Genomic DNA, 19,516 nt, shown 5'->3' on the forward strand with positions numbered 1-19,516 from the left:
CTGTCTGGTCCAGCAATGGTGGGCTTGTGCCCATAGGCGACGTTGTTGCCGGTGATGTCTGGTGAGGACCTGCCTTACAACAGGCCTACAAACCCTCAGTCCAACCTCCTCTCAGCCTATTGCGGACAGTCTGAGCACTGATGGAGGGATTGTGCATTCCTGGTATAACTTGGGCAGTTGTTGTTGCCATCCTGTACGTGTCCCGCAGGTGTGATGTTTGGATGAACCAATCCTGTGCAGGCATGGTTACACGTGGTGTACTACTGCGAGGACGATCAGCTGTCCGTCCTGTCTCCCTGTAGCGCTGTCTTTGGCGTCTCACAGTATGGACGTTGCAATTTATTGCCCTGGCCTGATCTGCTGTCCTCATGGCTCCTTGCATCATGCCTAAGGCACGTTCACACAGATGAGCAGGGACCCTGGGCATCTTTCTTTTGGTGTTTTTCAGAGTCAGGAAAAAGGCCTCTTTAGTGTCCTAAGTTTTCATAACTGTAACCTTAATTGCCTACCGTCTGTAAGCTGTTAGTGTCTTAACAACCGTTCCACAGGTGCATATTCATTAATTGTTTATGGTTCATTGAGCAAGCATGGAAAACAGTTTAAACCCTTTACAATGAAGATCTGTGACGTTATTTGAATTTTTTCGAATTATCTTTGAATGACAGTGTCCTGAAAAATGGGCATTTCTTTTTTTGCAGAGTTTGTTGACACTCTTATTCATACAAGAAAAATGGTAGCTAAAATGCAATCATTTGCCATTAGTGAGAAGAGCAAAAATCTATTCATTTTGTCTTCGCTTAGAATTATTTTTCAAAAATAGTAATCTATTTCCTTTCATTTTTTAAAATTTCCGTGATCATTGCAAAAATTTGACTGATGGTCTCATACTTGTTGAAGGCCAATAGGCTATTTCGCAAGTTAGGATAGGCTACCATTCATCCCTTCTCTCATTTTAATTGGACCCACTTCACAGTAGTAAATAGAAGATGGCGCCGGAGAAGGCAGACGTTTTACGTGCCCCCAGCTGATTGTGTTTTTTTGTTCATTGTTTGTAACTTGTATTTTTACTTATTTTGTACATAATGTTGCCCCTACCGTCTCTTATGACCGAAAATAACTTCTAGACATCAGGACTGCGATTACTCACCACGGACTAGCGGAATACTTTTTTTCCTTTCACAACTCTGACGACCCCGATGCGAAGGATATACTTCTTCCTCGGGAACAGGCCCTGATCCTCGTGATCTGCGTGTAGAGGAGGTGGAAAAAGAGGGGCCGAAGAGCGGTCTGCCTTCTGAGAATTCATAGGCAATCGAATATACCTCCACTTCCCTCCATTCTGCTAGCAAACGTGCAATCCTTGGAGAATAAAATCGTCGAGTTACGCAGAAGCTTAAACTACCAACGGGACATTTAAAAACTGTAACATCTTATGCTTCAAGAAGTTGTGGCTGAAAGACGACAATATAAACATACAGCTGGCTGTTTATACAATGTACCGGCAGGATAGAACAGCGGCGGCAGACTGTATTTTTGTAAATAACAGCTAGTGAACGATACCTAAGGAAGTCTCGAGCTATTGCTCGCCAGAGGTAGAGTATCTCATGATAAGCTGTCGACCACACTATCTACCTAAAGAGTTTTTATCTGTATTCTTCGTAGCTGTTTACATACCACCACAGTCAGAGGCTGGCACTAACAGCATTGAATGGAGCTGTATTCCGCCATAAGCAAACAAGAAAATGCTCACCCAGAGGCGGTGCTCCTAGTAGCTGGGGACTTTAATATAGGAAAAATTAAATCTGTTTTACCAAATTTCTATCATCATGTTAAATGTGCAACCAGAGGAAAAATAACTCTGGACCACCTTTACTCCACACACAGAGACGCATACAAAGCTCTCCCTCGTCCCCCATTTGACATATCTGACCATCATTTTATCCTCCTGATTAAAGCAGGAATCACCAGTTACTAGATCAATAAAAAAGGGGTCAGATGAAGCAGATGCTAAGCTAGATGCTAAGCTACAGGACTGTTTTGTTAGCACATACTGGAATAAGTTCAGGGATTCCTCCTATGGCATTGAGGAGTATACAACATCAGTCATTGGCTTCATCAATGAGTGCATCGATGACGTCGTCCCCACAGTGACCGTACGTACATACCCCAACCAGAAGCCAATGATTAAAGGCAGCATCCGCACTGAGCTAAAGGCTAGACCTGCCACTTTCAAGGAGCTGGACTCTAACCCGGAAGCTTATAAGAAATTACACTATGCCCTCCGACAAACCATCAAACAGGCAAAGCGTCAATACAGGACTAAGGGAAGCACAGGACAAAGGGAAGCACAGCCGAGAGCTTCCCAGTGACACGAGCCTACCAGACGAGCTAAATAACTTCTATGCTCGCTTCGAGGCAAATAACACTGAAACATGCATGAGAGCACCAGCTGTTTCGGAAGACTGTGTGATCACGCTCTCCGCAGACGATGTGAGTAAGACCTTTTAGGTCAACATTCACAAGAACGCAGGGCCAGACGGATTACCAGGATGTGTATCACGAGCATGCGCTGACCAACTGGCAAGAGTCTTCACTGACATTTTCAACCTCTCCATATCCGAGTCTGTAATACCAACATGGTTTAAGCAGACTACCATAGTCCCTGTGCCCAAGGTAACCTGCCTAAATTACTACCAACTCCTAGAACTCACGTCTGTAGCCATGAAGTGCTTTGAAAGGCTGGTCATGGATCACATCAACACCATCATCCCAGAAACCCTAGACCCACTCCAATTTGCATACCACCCCAACAGATCCACAGATGATGCAATCTCTATTGCCCTCTACACTGCCCTTTCCTACCTGGACAAAGGGAACACCTATGTGAGAACGCTATTCATTGACTACAGCTCAGCGTTCAACACCATAGTACCCTCAAAGCTCATCAATAAGCTAAGTACCCCGGGACTAAACACCTCCTTCTGCAACTAGATCCTCGACCTCCTGACGGGCCGCCCCAAGGTGGTAAGGGTAGGTAACAACACATCTGCCACGCCTATCCTCAACACAGGGCCCCTCAGGGGTTTGGGCTCAGTCCCCTCCTGTACTCCCTGTTCACTCATGACTGCACAGCCAGGCACGACTCCAACACCATCATTACGTTTTTCGATGACAACAGGGGTAGGCCTGATCACCGACAACGCCGAGACAGCCCATAGGGAGGAGGTTAGAGACCTGGCTGTGTGGTGCCAGGACAACAAACTCCCCCTCAATGTGATCAAGACAAAGGTGATGATTGTGTTCTACAGGGAAAAAATGACAGAGCACACCCCCATTCTCATAGAAGGGCCTGCAGTGGAGCAGGATGAGAGCTTCAAGTTCCTTGGTGTCCACATCACCAACAAACTAACATGGTCCAAACACACCAAGACAGTCGTGAAGAGTGCACGACAACCTATTCCCCCTCAGGAGACTGAAAAGATTTGGCATGGGTCCTCAGAACATTCTACAGCTGCACCATCAAGAGCATGCTGACTGGTTGCATCACTGCCTGGTATGGCAATTGCTCGGCCTCCGACCGCAAGTCACTACAGAGGGTAGTACGTACGGCCCAGTACATCACTGGGGCCACGCTTCCTGCCATCCAGGACCTCTATACCAGGCAGTGTCAGAGGAAGGGCCTAAAAATTGTCCAAGTCTCTAGCCACTCTTGTCATACATAGACTGTTCTCTCTGCTACCGCTCGGCAAGCGGTACCTGTGCGCCAAGTCTAGGTCCAGGAGGCTTCTAAACAGCTTCTACCCCCAAGCCATAAGACTCCTGAACTTCTAGTCAAATGGCTACCCAGACTATTTGAATTGCCCCCCCCTCCCCCTCTTTACACCACTGCTTCTCTCTGTTGTCATCTGTACATAGTCACTTTAATAACTCTACCTACATGGACATACTACTGTCATTTAACCGGTGCCCCCATCACATTGACTCTGTATTTGTACCCTCCTGTATATTGCTATTGTTGTTTTACTGCTGTTACTTTTATTTCTTATTCTTATCCGTATTTTTTTTTAAACTGCATTGTCGGTTAGGGGCTCGTAAGTAAGCATTTCACTGTAAAATCTAGACCTATTGTATTCGACGCATGTGACTAATAAAATTATATTTCAAATATTTTGCCCTATCCGAACCGAAGCGCAGTATAACGCTTGAACAGACCTTTTCCATTGACGTTTGTAGGCTAGTCTATATCTGAATACTGTAATGACACATTTCTAGAGTAGACATTTCATTCATAGAGGAAGTGCATATACCCATCATATCCATTGCAGAATAAATTTCTCACCTTTTCTGAGTTCATATTCCAGAAGTACCATGTGCATCTCTCATTTACTTGGGCCTATTAGATAGACCAAATTTGTTTTTAAATATAATAGCCTATGAATCCGAAAGAGACCGCAGTTGATAACATACAGATGAACAGACAGTTTGCATTGTGTACTGTAGTTTTCTTTCTTTCATAATCCGTGTGCAGTACAGCATATTTCGTTTCTGGGAAAAGTTGATGCAAAACATTTATTGAATTCAAACATTCTGTTTATACTGTAGCTCCCCAATAATTTAATTGTTTTTGTCTTACAGAATCAGTCAGATACAGCAAATGTCACTACGAAAGAGAACAACACCTCCAAAGATATTTGATCAAGTTCGCCATTGATATTTTTTTTAGATACCGTCTTGGCCTAATTCCAATACTTCCAAAGTATACAGCAAATAAGGTCGTTATTGTCACCTCGTTCACACACACACTGTTTTACATCATGTCTGCTTTTAATAATATTAAGCATGCGTATGTGTGGAATGCGCCAAGTTAATAAATCTTAATGTTTTTGTGCGTGTGCAGTCTTTTCAGAAATGGCACATGCAGATATTTAGTGTAAAATGTACGCAACGGTTAAATAGTAAATGAGACCCCAGATGTGCATAGCTCTTAGAGACTTACCAAAAAGACTCACAGATGTAATCCCCGACCGAAGGTGCTTCGACAATCTCGACTCAGGGGTGTGAATACTTATGTCAATTATTTCTGTATTTCTTTTTTAATAAATCTGCAAACATTTTAAAATAACTAATATCTCACTTTGTCATTATGAGCTATTGTGTGTAGATGGGTGAGAATTCAGGCTGTAACACAATATGGAATAAGTCAAGGGCTATGAATACTTGCTGAAGGCGCTGTACATATATTATTTTGTATGGGTTTGCCGGGCCCTAAAGCTTGGGGGGGGTACATGCTACGCCACTGCTTAACTGTCAACAAAATTGGGATCCTTGACGTTAAGAAAGATCCCTTTATGTAGATGCAGAAAGTAAACAGCATAGTGGGTCAATTTACACAATAACTTAGAGCATTGAAGAGTAAGGAACATCTTCTTAACTGTTTTGGTGCCCTGGTTTGCTACCACTCTGTGAATACACATTGAGCATATATTCTGTTGTGTCTTGCTCATCTCTGTATCCTAGCATATTCATTGATGATAGGCCCTGCATTACTGAAGTTGCTATAGATATGCTAGAGATATTGTAAGCGAAGAAATTGCAAGATCCAGTATTCCATTGCGAGATACAGCGTTTGATTGTTGATAGACCGAGTGCACTGTTCTGACTGGTGGCCGACCTGCCTGGTGGCCGACCTACCCTATACTGTGCCCCTCCCCTTTCTCTCCATCCCTCGCTAGCTCGCTGTGAAAGATGCTAGTGTTTGTTCTCAGAAGTATGGCAACTAATCAGTCTTCTCAGATCTAAAAATCACTGAATCCTAGGAGTTGAATCTTGACACTCAGAAATGGGTGTCGACACTGAGTTGACGTGCAAGGAGTCAAGGATGAATTATTTTGGAGTCGACTCCACCACTACATCATTGACATAACAATTGGGAAAAAGGCAAGCGACAGTGGTGGTCCTGTATGGCAGTACTTTGAGAAGTTAAATGAGAAGGAAATGCAAACTTTGCAAGGTGGAATTGAGGTACGGTAATGGTAGTACAGGTGCAATGCTTAACCATCTGAAAGGGACCCAAACCATTGGTGGCGGCAGTACAGGTGCATTGTGAATATCACATGGAATTTTATGAATTTAATTGTAATTTAATTGTAAAATTGTCAATTTGTTGTTCCCCAAAAATGATTTCCTGCTCAGGGCTCCAGCTATGCATTTGCAAGATCACGCTTCTTGGTTAAAGCAGGGACAATCAATCAAGATCCCTAAAAAAGGGATTACAAAAAAAAACTTTGGAAAGAAATAGAACCCCTTGTTTGCCCTGTTGGTAATACCATATACCCCGGGATGGTACAGGAACAGTATGAAAATCTGGATACTGCCCAACCCTAGGATGTGTCTGGATGACTGGTTGAGAGGGTTTGAGGGGTCAGCTTTGTCTGTCTGTGACCACAAAACCAGGCACCCACGCACACTGTCTATTTAAAGCACTGTTACCATACAGCACAGTAACAGTACACACGTCTGGCAGGAGAGATTCTGGATGTCTCAATTTCTTATGTGGTGGCTGGCTAGTGTGTCCTTTCTATGTCTCTAGTCCTCTGTGGTGGCTTGTGTGTCCATGACTGTGTCCAATAACAGATGGAAGGGATTCTCACATTCACTGTGTGATATTCTGTTCTAACTTGCAAGATCAAGCTTCTTGGTTAAAGCAGAAACAATCAATCGACGTCAAGGTCCTTACTGCCTAAATGTGGGTTTTTTTTGCGTCCCAAAAAAAGTATACAAATAAAAAATGTTTGGAAAGAAATAGCACCCCTTGTGTGGTTTGTCGGTAATACCGTAGAGAAGACGAGAGTAACTCTCTGTCAAGTAGAATAAAGAATAGTATCAGTATCTATACATTACAATTCCATGTTCTGTGTTCTATTGAGTGAGGCCCTGCAGGTCTGAGGTACGTTGCTCTGCTGGTAGGCTCCAGTGACTGTACAGGTATTACCTTTCACACAGGTATGGAGGCTCCTCATTGGCTAGCCGCTAGGGTGGGAGATGCCCTATTTGCCAGCAGCAGTCAGCTGGATAAATGTTGGCGGGCCCAACACAAGCCCCTGGCCACTAGGCTTTTATCAGCAGGCAAAGCATCATGGAAGAGCTAGCTACAGGTATTTTTGTAGTCTTTTGGCCAGTTTATATACCTTTTTCTCTCTATTTATTTCTGTATGTTAGCTAAGTCAAGGATCTGTGTCTGTGAAAGGGATATACTGGACTAGTGGAATACAGGTGTGTTGAGGAGAATGGTATTGGGCCTCTCTTTGTCAGCGGGTGTATTTACCTGGTGCGTGTAAACAGTTCTGCTGTATGCTTTGTATACACTCAACCTGAGATGGCAGTCAGATTTGAAGAGCAGGTAAGACGAGGCATCCAAGCTTTTCAACTATGCTAAATGTTCTATTTTCAGTGTTGACCGGCCTTGCACAGTACATATCTGTTCCTCTCTCTGTTCTCTCTCTGTTCTCTCTCTGTTCTCTCTCTGTCTCTCTCTCTCTCTCTCTCTCTCTCTCTCTCTCTCTCTCTCTCTCTCTCTCTCTCTCTCTCTCTGTGTTCTCTCTCTCTCTGTTCTCTCTCTCTCTCTCTCTGTTCTCTCTCTCTCTGTTCTCTATGTCTCTGTCTGTAATGGGGTGCAACTTGTCAAGGTCACAGGAATGCTACTGATATGTACAACTACCCAGAAGGAAGAAAGGGGCTGCTCTTGTTTTGGCACAGTGTTTTGGAGCTGATGATAACTCTTATTACAACTCACATTATAGCATAAAAATAAATAAACAAAGGTATTTTTTTCTGCAAACTTAAAGGCCCAGTGCAGTCATAATTGTGATTTCCCTGTGTTGTGTGTGTGTATATATATTTTCACACTGAGGTTCGAATAATTTCCCCCTCCACACTCAGACCACTCCCAGGTAGTCCCAGCAAAATAGTTTTTGTTTATTTTTGACTCTTTCAACCACCAAGGCTGAATTGTATACTATAATTGCATATTCTGACCATTTTAATCGAAAACATTCACAGTGAGGAAATGTAATGTATGTTACCCAGAATTGATACATTGTAGTTAAAAACGGCTGCATTGGACCTTTTTAAAAGGATAGTACTGTGTGTCATCATTATGTAATCATCGGTATGTTATTCACATTCCTTTGATAACACTTTATTTTATGTAATAAAACAGTCTCCTACATGAGCAGTTTTCATATTTATAAACCAAGTTATGTTTATTTTAACTGACAGTGCATTCGGAAAGCATTCAGACCTCTTGACTTCTTCCACATTGTTACGTTACAGTCTTATTCTAAAATTGTTTTTATTTAATCTATTTCCCCATCACTCTACACACAATACCCCATAATGACAAAGCGAAAACAGGCTTTTAGAAATGTTAAAAAACAGACCCTTTGCTATGATACTCGAAATTGAGCTTGGTGTGTCCTGCTTCCATTGCTCATCCTTGAGATGTTTCTACAACTTGATTGGAGTCCACTTGTGGTCAATTCAATTAATTTGACATGATTTGGAAAGGCAAACACCTGTCTATATAAGGTCCCACAGTGCATGTCAGAGCAAAAACCAAGCCACGAGGTCAAAGGAATGGTCCGTAGAGCTCCAAGACGACAGGATTGTATCGAGGCACAGATCTGGGGAAGGGTACCAAAACATTTCTGCAGCCTTGAAGGTCCCCACGAACACAGTGGCCTCCATCATTCTTAAATGGTAGAAGTTTGCAACCACCAAGACCCTTCCTAGGGCTGTCCGGCCGGCCAAACTGAGTAATTGGGGGAGAAGGGCATTGGTCAGGGATGTGACAAAGAATCCGATGGTCACTCTGACAGAGCTCCAGAGTTCTTCTGTGGAGATGGGAGAACCTTCCACAAGGAGAACCAGCTCTGCAGCACTCCACCAATCAGGCCTTTATGGTACTGTAGAGTGGACAGGCGGAAGCCACTCCTCAGTAAAAGGCACATGACAGCCTGCTTGAAGGACTCTGACCATGAGAAACAAGATTCTCTGGTCTGATGAAACCAAGATTGAACTCTTTGGCCTGAATGCCGAGCGTCACGTCTGGAGAAAACCTGGCACCATCCCTACGGTGAAGCATGGTGGCTGCAGCATCATACCGTGGGGATGTTTTTCAGCAGGGATTGGGAGATTAGTCAGGATCGAGGGACAGATGAATGGAGCAAAGTACAGAGATCCTTGATGAAAACCTGCTCCAGAGCGCTCAGGACCTCCGACTGGGGCGACGGTTCATCTTCCAACAGGACAGCGACCCTAAGCATACAGCCAAGACAACGCAGGAGTGGCTTCCGGACATGTCTCTGAATGTCCTTGAGTGGCCCAGCCAGAGCCCAGACCTGATCGAGCATCTCTGGAGAGACCTGAAAATGGCTGTGTAGCGACCCCTTCCCATCCAAGCTGAGAGCTCTTGAGATGATCTGCAGGGAAGAATTGGAGAAACTCCAAAAATACAGGTGTATTCAACAAAGTACTGAGTCAAGGGTCTGAATACTTATGTAAATGTGATATTTTGTATTTATTTAAAAAAAATATATATGTTTTTGCTTTGTCGTTATGGGTTATTGTGTGTAGATTGCGTAACAATGTGTGGAAAAAGTCAAGGGGTCTGAATACTTTCAGAATGCACTGTACGTGGGCTTAAAAGTTCATAATTTCCCCTCCGATAAAGTGTTAGTGTTATTGTGGATCTTTGCTAGTGTGTAGGTTTGCAAAATTCTGGGAACTTTCAATAACTTCCCTGTTTTTCCAAAAATACCCATTGGATGATTCCTGGAATCAGGAGGGAATAAAGAAGGAAATCCCTATTCCTACAAAAAAAATGTTTGCATCCCTAGTTGTGTGTTTGTGACAGGAGGTCAGTGTAAATTCAGACAGTGAGCGGACCGGTCAGTCCTGCCTGTGAACTGGAGAGAGGTACGTTAACAGTAAACATCAGATCTGTAGATGGTCACAGAACCCATTCTGCCCTCGACTATAGCAGACTGGCACTTGGACTGCCTGAATGTTTCTGTCTTCTCACAGTGCAAGGGCTCTGTCTTTGATGTTATCACAATGCACAGAGCTCTGTTTGTGTTGTCACAATGTACTGTATGTGGAGAACATGGAATTCTGTTTTTGTAGGTGCCGATTTGTTATTCGAGGATATTTCTCTTTTTTTCACAATGTTCTTGGAGAGGAAATAATTCTGGGTATTTGTGATGTCACTGTTTGTGGAGGATATGGAATTTTTGTGTGTTTGCATTATAATGCTTTGTTAAGGAAACAAAAATGTTGTGTTTGTGATGTCAAAAAGACCACAGATTGGATGGAGCTGTGTATTTAGAAGATAGTGCAACTCTTTGTTTGTACAGCATGTAATCAGAATGTATGTAATGCAGTTTGTGTGTGTGTTGTAATAATGGGTGGTGGTGCTGTAGGAGACACACACCATGTCACGTGTTGTTGAGCTGTGCGTGCCAATCTGCTGGGTAGTGATGATAAGACCACGAAGAGCAGACTGATTAGTAAAGACAACATTGGCATGTTTTTGTGTAAACAATCATTAGAATAAAAGAGAAATCAGGGGGTGGCAGGTAGCCTAGTGGTTAGAGCGTTGGGCCAGTAACTGAAAGGTTGCTAGATCGAATCACCGAGCTGACAAGGTAAAAATGTGTCATTCTGCCCCTGAACAAGGCAGTTAACCCACTGTTCCTAGGCCATCATTGTAAATAAGGATTTGTTCTTAACTGCCTAGTTAAATAAATAAATAAATAACACAGTGGGACCTCTCTCCCACATATACAGTAGAGCAGCATGGGTGGAAAAACAAGCTCCTTTTGTGGCATCTATATATATATATCTTTTTTTTCTTCTGTTCATTGTCTGATTCACTCTGTTAAGAAAATGAAGGCCTGACCCATTTCACAAGTGTAAAGGGGTATTTCCATAGGAGGAGACGAGGTGGGCACAGTTGGTAATGAGCTAAGATGGCAGCTGTAACCACAGTGTCATAACAGTCGTAGTCCCAGTATCCAGGGGGAAAGTTAACATACAGTAGGACCATGAGCCACTGTCACGACCCCAGATACACCACAACTAAATCATGGGAAATAAATACTTTCCATTCATGTTTTGTGTCCTATTGTGCCAAGGCCACCACCTAATGGTTATGTAGATGAGGGTAGTGTTGGGAAATGTTTAAATCACTGCATCTGTCTATTCTATATAAAAGGGGAAGTTTCCTTAATTGCTATGTAGGAAATTCTCAGTAACTTATAATGGGACACGGAGGTGGGGAATTATGCTTGGTTAAATCATGTTTAAATAGCCTGTTTGAATGTAACTGTACTTTTCCATATTACTATTTGAAGCATGAAGTCTTCATCTCCTTGTGCCTCGTTCAAGCTCGCTCTTTGTGTATCTGATCAGGGCAGGCCCAAGAGTAGCTACAGTAACAGAAGCCTCCAGCAGACAGACAAGCCAACGGGCCCAAACGGCTGGGTATCCCTGGGAGGGAATGCACTAAAAATAACGCCACTCCCTTTGCTCTGCTCCGTTCCCTTGCTGCCAGCGAGCGCACGAACACACACACACACACACACACACACACACACACACACACACACACACACACACACACACACACACACATCACAATCCTCCTCAGAATCAGCTCAGTCCCACTCCTCTTGTTCACCACAGACACCAGAGAGACCCCTTGATCCCAGCTCCACTCCCTCACAGAGAAGCAACATGTCTGTCTGAAACTTAAGACCACTGCTGTGCTGTGTGGCCGAGGAACCGCTGCTGTGTAGCTTTTAAACCAGTTCTAATTTCATTCTCCTTTAGCAGTTGTCTGGAGCAGCAGTAGGTATCTGGAGCCGCGATTCACATCAGAAAACAATGTTCTAGTGACGTTATTCATCAGGGAAAAACAACTTGTTTTTCTCCCTAACCTCTGACTGTGTGGTTAATTCCAGTCTACACGGTTAACCTGGGGACTGGTGAGTTGTTATTCATTCATGATTGTTGTGTGCTGCATTATACATGTGTTATAGCCGTGTACTGGATAAGGATAGATTTATGGTGGCCTTTGATCTATGGCAGCCTTGTGTTCCTGCCGCTGATTGTCCTCAATTATCCTATAAACACTCTACTGATACACTAAACAGTGCATTCTGAAAGTATTAAGACCCATTGAACTTTTTCCACATTTTGTTACGTTACAACCTTATTCTAAAATTGATGTTTTTCCCTCAATCTGTACACAATACCCCATAATGACAAAGCAAAAACTGGTTTAGACATTTTTGCAAATGTATTAAATAAATGAAATATTTATATCACATTTACATACACTACTGTTCAAAAGTTTGGGGTCACTAAGAAATGTCCTTGTTTTACATGAAATGAGTTGCAAAATGAATAGGAAATATAGTCACGACGTTGACAAGGTTATATATAATAATTGTGTCCTTCAAACTATGCTTTCGTCAAAGAATCCTCCATTTGCAGCAATTACAGCCTTGCAGACCTTTGACATTCTAGTTGTCAATTTGTAATCTGAAGAGATTTCACACCATGCTTCCTGAAGCACCTCCCACAAGTTGGATTGGCTTGATGGGCACTTCTTACGTACTGTACCACAGTCAAGCTGCTTCCACAACAGCTCAATTGGGGTTGAGATCCGGTGACTGTGCTGGCCACTCCATTATAGACAGAATAACAGCTGACTGCTTCTTCCCTAAATAGTTATTGCATAGTTTGGAGCTGTGCTTTGGGTCATTGTCCCGGTGTAGGAGGAAATTGGCTCCAATTAAGCGCCGTCCACAGGGCATGGCGTTGCAAAATGGAGTGATAGCCTTCCTCCTTCAAGATCCCTTTTACCCTGTACAAATCTCCCACTTTATCACCAATGGACCTCCAGATCATCACATTGCCTCCAAAATGCTTGAAAGATGGCGTCAAGCACTCCTCCAGCATGTTTATTTTTTCTGCGTCTCACGAATGTTCGTCTGTCCATAACACTTTTTTCCCCAATCTTCCTCTGTCCAGTGTCTGTGTTCTTTTAATGAAGCTGCCAGTTGAGGACTTGTGAGGCGTCTGTTTCTCAAACTAGACAGTAATGTACTTGTCCTCTTGCTCAGTTGTGCACCGAGGGCCTCCCACTCCTCTTTCTATTCTGGTTAGAGACAGTTTGCGCTGTTCTGTGAAGGGATTAGTACACAGTGTTGTATCGATGATCTTCATTTCTTGGCAATTTCTCGCATGGAATGGCATTCATTTTTCCGAACAAGAATAGACTGACGAATTTCAGAAGAAAGTTGTTAGTCCTTTTCTGGCCTTTTTGAGCCTGTAATCGAACCCACAAATGCTGATGCTCTAGTCTAAAGAAGGCCAGTTTTATTGCTTCTTTAAATCAGAACAACAGTTTTCAGCTGTGCTAACATAATTGCAACAACAAAAAAAATCTGCCGTATTCAGACCCTTTACTCAGTACTTTGTTGAAGCACCTTTGGCAGCGATTACATCCTAGAATCTTCTTGAGTATGACGCTACAAGCTTGGCACACCTGTATTTGGGGAGTTTCTCCCATTCTTCTCTGCAGATCCTCTCAAGCTCTGTTGGGTTGGATGGGGAGCGTCGCTGCAATCTCTCCAGAGAAGTTTGATTGGGTTCAAGTCCGGGCTCTGGCTTGGTCACTCTTTCCCTCGATCCTGACTAGTCTCCCAGTCCCTGCCGCTGAAAAACATCCCCACAGTATGATGCTGCCACCAACATTCTTCACCGTAGGGATGGTACCAGGTTTCCTCCAGGCGTGAAGCTTTGCATTCAGGCCAAAGAGTTCAATCTTGCTTTCATCAGACCAGAGAATCTTGATGATCATGGTCTGAGAGTCTTTACGTGCCTTTTGTCAAACTCCAAGCAGGCTGTCATGTGCCTTTTACTGAGGAGTGGCCTCTGTCTGGCCCCTCTACCATAAATGCCGATTTGTTGGAGTGCTGCAGAGATGGTTCTCCTTCTGGAAGGTTATCCCATCTCCACACAGGAACTCTGGAGGTCGGAGTGACCATCGAGATCTTGATCACCTCCCTGACCAAGGCCCTTCTCCCCTGATTGCTCAGTTTGGCCAGCCGGACAGCTCTAGGAAGCTGGTGGTTCCACACTAATTAAATGTAAGAATGATGGAGGCCACTGTGTTCTTGGGGACCTTTGTTACGCTTCCCCAGATCTGTGCCTCAACACAATCCTGTCTCGGAGCTCTATGGACAATTCCTTTGACCTCATGGCTTGGTTTTTCCTCTGACATTGACTGTCAACTGTGGGACCTTATAAAGACAGGTGTGTGCCTTTCCAAATCAATTGAATTTACCACAGGTGGACTCCAATCAAGTTGTAGAAACAGCTCAAGGATGATCAATGGAAACAGAATGTACCTCAGCTCAAGTCTCATAGCAAAGGGTCTGAATACTTATGTAAATAAGGTATTTCTGTTTTAAATTTGTAATAAATGTGCAAAAATTTCTGAAAGCCTGTTTTTGCTTTGTAATTATGGGATATTGTGTGTAGATTGAGGGGGGGAAATAATTGTAATACCTTTTAGAATAAGGCTGTGACATAACAATGTGTAAAAAGTCAAGAGGTCTGAATACTTACTTTTGTATATACAGTTAATTCGGTATGTGAACACCTTCAATAGTGGACTAAGCTGTTTCAGCCACACCTGTTGCTGACAGGTATATAAAATCGTTAGGCAAACATTGGCAGCAGGATGGCCTTACTGAAGAGTTCAGTGACTTTCAACATGGCACCATCATAGGATGCAACCTTTGCAACAAGTCAGTTTATCAAATTTCTGCCCAGCTAGAGTTGCCCTGGTCAACTAAGTGCTGTTATTGTGAAGTAGAAACATCTAGGAGCAACAATGGCTCAGCCGCAAAGTCGTAGGCCACACAATTTTTTAAAAATAATATAAAAATAATAACACAAGGAATATAAACACAATGAGTAACGATAACTTGGCTATATACACGGGGTAGCAGTACGAGTGGATATGCAGGTGTACGAGGTAATTGAGGTAGATATGTACATATAGGTAGGGATAAAGTGACTAGGTAACAGGATAGATAATAAACAGTAAGCATATGTGAGGAGTCAAAAGAGTTAGTGCAAAAAGGGTCAATGAAGTCTGGGTAGCTATTGGTTAACTATTTAGCAGTCTTATGGCTTAAAGGCGCTGCATGGTCAATTCGATGTCTACGTTGGCGATGCAACATTTACGGTGATACGGCTTCTGCAGAAGTCAAGGCATTCATACTTCTTGCACTTTGCGGAGCAGCGCAGAGCTGTTGTCAAGGAAGTGAGTTTGTGTTTATACAGGATCTCCCGCCCCCACCTACCATCAACCAATCATATCAACGCGGAGCCCTCCACATTTTTTACAACATTTTGGATAGAACAAATATTATTGCTGAACTCAAATGTGCTGGTTGATAAAATACCTGTATTGATGGGAAAGGGTTTGAAAAGGGTATTTTGTTTTTAAATGATATTGTGCATTTGAATGGCAGAGTTATGTCTTTCATGGAGTTATCAGAATTGTATGGGAAGGTCTGCTCAATCGAAGATTACAACCAATTGATTACAGCATTACCCCAAAAATGGAGGTGGCAGAGGGAGGAGGCAGGGAACTGGTCTGTATGCCCAATATTTAAAGGATCAAAACTGCCGGTGGAATAAAAATGAATAAATAGGAAAGTATACCAGTTTCAATTGAGGACCAGGATGTTGACTGCTGTACCATACAGATGGCAAAATAGTTGGGGAAGAGATTTTTGATGTACCGATTACATGGTACAGGGTGTATGAGTTGATATATAAAATGATGCCATATTCAAGACTTTGTGCTTTTCAGCTAAAAGGATTATATAGAATTCTTACCACCAACAAAATGTTGAATATTTGGGGTGTACAAATCATCGAAGTGCTGCAGATGTTGTTGTGAAGATACAGAATCAATAGACCATATATTTTGGTATTGCCCACAGGTAGGTAGCCTGTTTTTTGTCTCAGGCTCAGGAATGTCTGAAAAGGTATAACTTTGATCTAAAATTGACCCTAGAAATAGTACTGTTAGGAGATCTGGAGAGACCAGGTCAGTCAATTACTAATACTCTTAGTAAAGGTATTTATCTTCAAACTCGCAATCTGTGGATTCTATTTGATTAGATAGAAATTGTATGTTAAACATCACAGTATAGTTGAAAGATATATTGTGCATAGAAATCTGAAGAGGGTGGCCAGCAAAGATAGGTGGGTTGGGATGTGGAATTGGAGACAAGTAGGAGTGGAGTTGCTGGGTGGGGGGGTAGAAGGACGGTCCAAAAAATTAAATATAACAAAAGTATGTTTCCTATTAGCTCCTTTGTGTTGCTGACGAGGTTGTTGTACACACTGCCAGGTCACTGACCTCCTTCCCTGTAGGTTGTCTCATCAGGCCTTCCACCGTCGTGTCATCAGAAAACTTAATGATGTTGGAGTTATGCGTGGTAAACAGGGAATACAGGAGGGGCCCCCGTGTTGAGGGTCAGTGTGGGGGATGTGTTGTTCCTTACCCTCACCACCTGCGGGTGGCCCGTCAGGAATTCCAGGATCCAGTTGCAGAGGAAGGTGTTTAATCCCAGGGTCCTTAGTTTAGTGATGAGCTTGGAGCGCACTATGGTGTTGTGCTTTAGTCAATGAACAGCATTCTCACATAGGTATTCCTTTTGTCCAGGTGGGAAAGGGCTGTGTGGAGTGCAATAGAGATTGCATCATCGGTGGATATTTTGGGGCGGTATGCGAATTGGAGTGGGTCCAGGTTTTCTGGGACGATGGTGTTGATATGAGCCATGACTAGCGTTTCAAAGCATTTCATGGCTACAGATATGAGTGCTACCGGGTGATAGTCATTTAGACTGGTTACCTTGGCATTCTTGGCCACAAGGACTATGGTGGCCTGCTTGAAACATGTTAGTATTACAGACTGGGTCAGGGAGAGGTTGAAAATGTCAGTGAAAACACTTGCCAGCTAGTCAGCGCATGCGCTGAGTGCGCATCCTGGTAATACGTTTGGCCCTTCGGCCTTGTGAATGTTAACCTGTTTTGAAGGTCTTGCTCACATCTGCTACGGAAAGGGTAATCACACAGTTGTCCGGAACAGCTGGTGCTATCATGCATGGTTCAGTGTTGCTTGCCTCGAAGCGAGCATAGAAGGTATTTAACTAATTTGATAGGCTAGTGTCACTGGACAGCTCCCGGCTGGGTATCCCTTTGTAATCCGAGACAGTTTGCAAGGACTACAACATCAGCATCAGAGCTGATATAGTAGGATTTGATATTGGTCTTGTATTGACGCTTTGCCTGTTTGATGGTTCGTTGGAGGGCATAGCGGGATTTATTATAAGCGTCCGGATTAGTGTCCCACAACTTGAAAGCGGCAGCCTTAGCATTTGGCCGCCTTTCAACCCAGTTCTTTGCTGCCAATGACTGGAACGAATAGCAAAAATCACTGAAGTTGGAGATTTATATCTCCCTCACTAACTTTAAGCGTCAGCTGTCAGAGCAGCTTACCGATCGCTGCACAGCCCATCTGTAAATAGCCCATCCAACCAACTACCTACCTCATCCCCATATTTGTTTTTTGCTCTTTTACACACCTTTATTTCTACTTGCACATCCTCATCTGCACATATCACTCCAATGTAAACATTTTAATTACTTTGCCACTATGGCCTATTTATTGCCTTACCTCCCTTATCTTACCTCATTTGCACACACTGTATATATACTTTTCTATTGTGTTATTGACTGTATGTTTGTTTATTCCATGTGTAACTCTGTGTTGTTTGTGTCGCACTGCTTTGCTCTATCTTGGCCAGGTCGCAGTTGTAAATGAGAACATGTTCTCAACTGGCCTACCTGGTTAAATAAAGGTGAAATAAATCAAACAAATTTAGCTCAGTGCCGATGTTGCCTGTAATCCATGGATTCTGATTGGGATATGTACATACAGTCACTGTGGGATGATGTTGTCTATGCACTTATTTATGAAGCTTGTGACTAATGTGGTAAACTCCCCAATGCCATCGAATGAATCCCGGAACATATTTCAGTCTGTCCTAGCGAAACAGTCCTGTAGCTTAGCAACCGCTAGTCACTGTTATTTCCTGTTTTTGAGTTTTTGCTTGTAAGCAGGAATCAGAAGGATAGAGTTATGGTCAGATTTGCCAAATGGAGGGCGAGGGAGAGCTTTGTATGCCTCTCTGTGTTTGGAGTAAAGGTGGTCTAGAGTTTGTCGCTTATAGTTGCACGGGTGACACTGGTAGAAATTCTGTCAAATACATTTGTTTTCCTGTATTAAAGTCACTGGCCACCTGGAGCACCGCATCTGGATCAACATTTTCTTATTCGTTTATGGCCTTATACAGCTTGTTGAGTGTGGTCTTAGTGCCAGCACCGGTTTGTGGTGGTAAATAGACAGCTACAGTACGAAAAATATAGATGAAAACTCTTGGTAAATAGTATGGTCTACAGCTTATGAGGTATTCTAACTCAGGGGAGCAGAACCTCGAGACTTCCTCAATATTAGAGATTGTGCACCAGTTGTTGTTAACAGAGACACACCACCTCCCCTGAGCTTCCCCTAAGCCACTGTTCTCTCCTGCCGATGTGTCGAAAAATCTGCCCGATTTACATTTACCATATCCTTGTTCAGCCACGACTCGGAGAGGGTGTTACAGTTCTTTAGACAACGTTGATAATATAGTCTCCAACGGAGCTCATCCAGTGTTTGTACTTTCGCCAATAGGGTAGAGGCGATATATCCACTCTCCGATGTGGTCTCGTCAGTTATCCCGTGCGCCGTCTCCTCCACTTTCGAGTGTCTAGGATTTTTGCCTCGTCCAGGATAATCAGTATGTCTTTCGCCTCCGACTCATTGAAGTAGAAGTCCTCATCCAAGTCGAGACGAGTGATAGCTGTTCTGATGTCCAGAAGCTATTTTCGGTCATAGGAAACAATGGCGGAAACATTATGTAGCAAAAAAATACACAAAATAGCATAATTGGTCAGGATCCTTTAAAATCGTATACATCGCATCTTCTTTCTGAACTGACACTCAGCCGTTCCAGCTTGCTGTAGTGTGTGTGTCATCTCTATTTGATGTTGAAGATATATTGTTGTAATCTTAAGCATTATGAGAGCGCTAACTGGTATTATTAGGCAGGCTGGTATTATAGGTGGAATGTGGGACTGCTGCTGTTTACTGTGCAGGAGATGGATGAGAATTAAACATATGCACACACACACACACACACACACACACACACACACACTGCCGCTGTCCAGAGTAATCAGTCTCTACAGTGACCTCTCACTGTCACAATATTGGGAGTGTTCAGTGTGAGCTGGTTTCAGGCCACGTCAGTCTCATGAA

At 43.2% G+C, this 19,516-nt stretch overlaps 1 protein-coding gene across 5 annotated transcripts in view; it reads left to right on the forward strand.

Moving 5' to 3' along the window:
- The window catches only part of LOC110526042 (tight junction protein 2), a 126,399-nt gene that overhangs the window by 33,142 nt on the left and 73,741 nt on the right, over positions 1-19,516 (forward strand). Inside the window, exon 1 of one of the 5 annotated variants that reach the window (XM_036980248.2) lies at positions 11,657-12,044. The exons of the other annotated variants lie outside the window; for them this stretch is intronic. The gene's annotated coding sequence lies outside the window, so the exon portion shown is untranslated. Of the gene's footprint in view, positions 1-11,656; positions 12,045-19,516 lie in introns of those variants that run through there. 5 annotated transcript variants of the gene reach the window in all.

The sequence above is a fragment of the Oncorhynchus mykiss genome, chromosome 6 (genome assembly GCF_057628025.1).
Source record: "Oncorhynchus mykiss isolate SJ-2025 chromosome 6, ASM5762802v1, whole genome shotgun sequence".
NCBI lineage: Eukaryota > Metazoa > Chordata > Actinopteri > Salmoniformes > Salmonidae > Oncorhynchus > Oncorhynchus mykiss.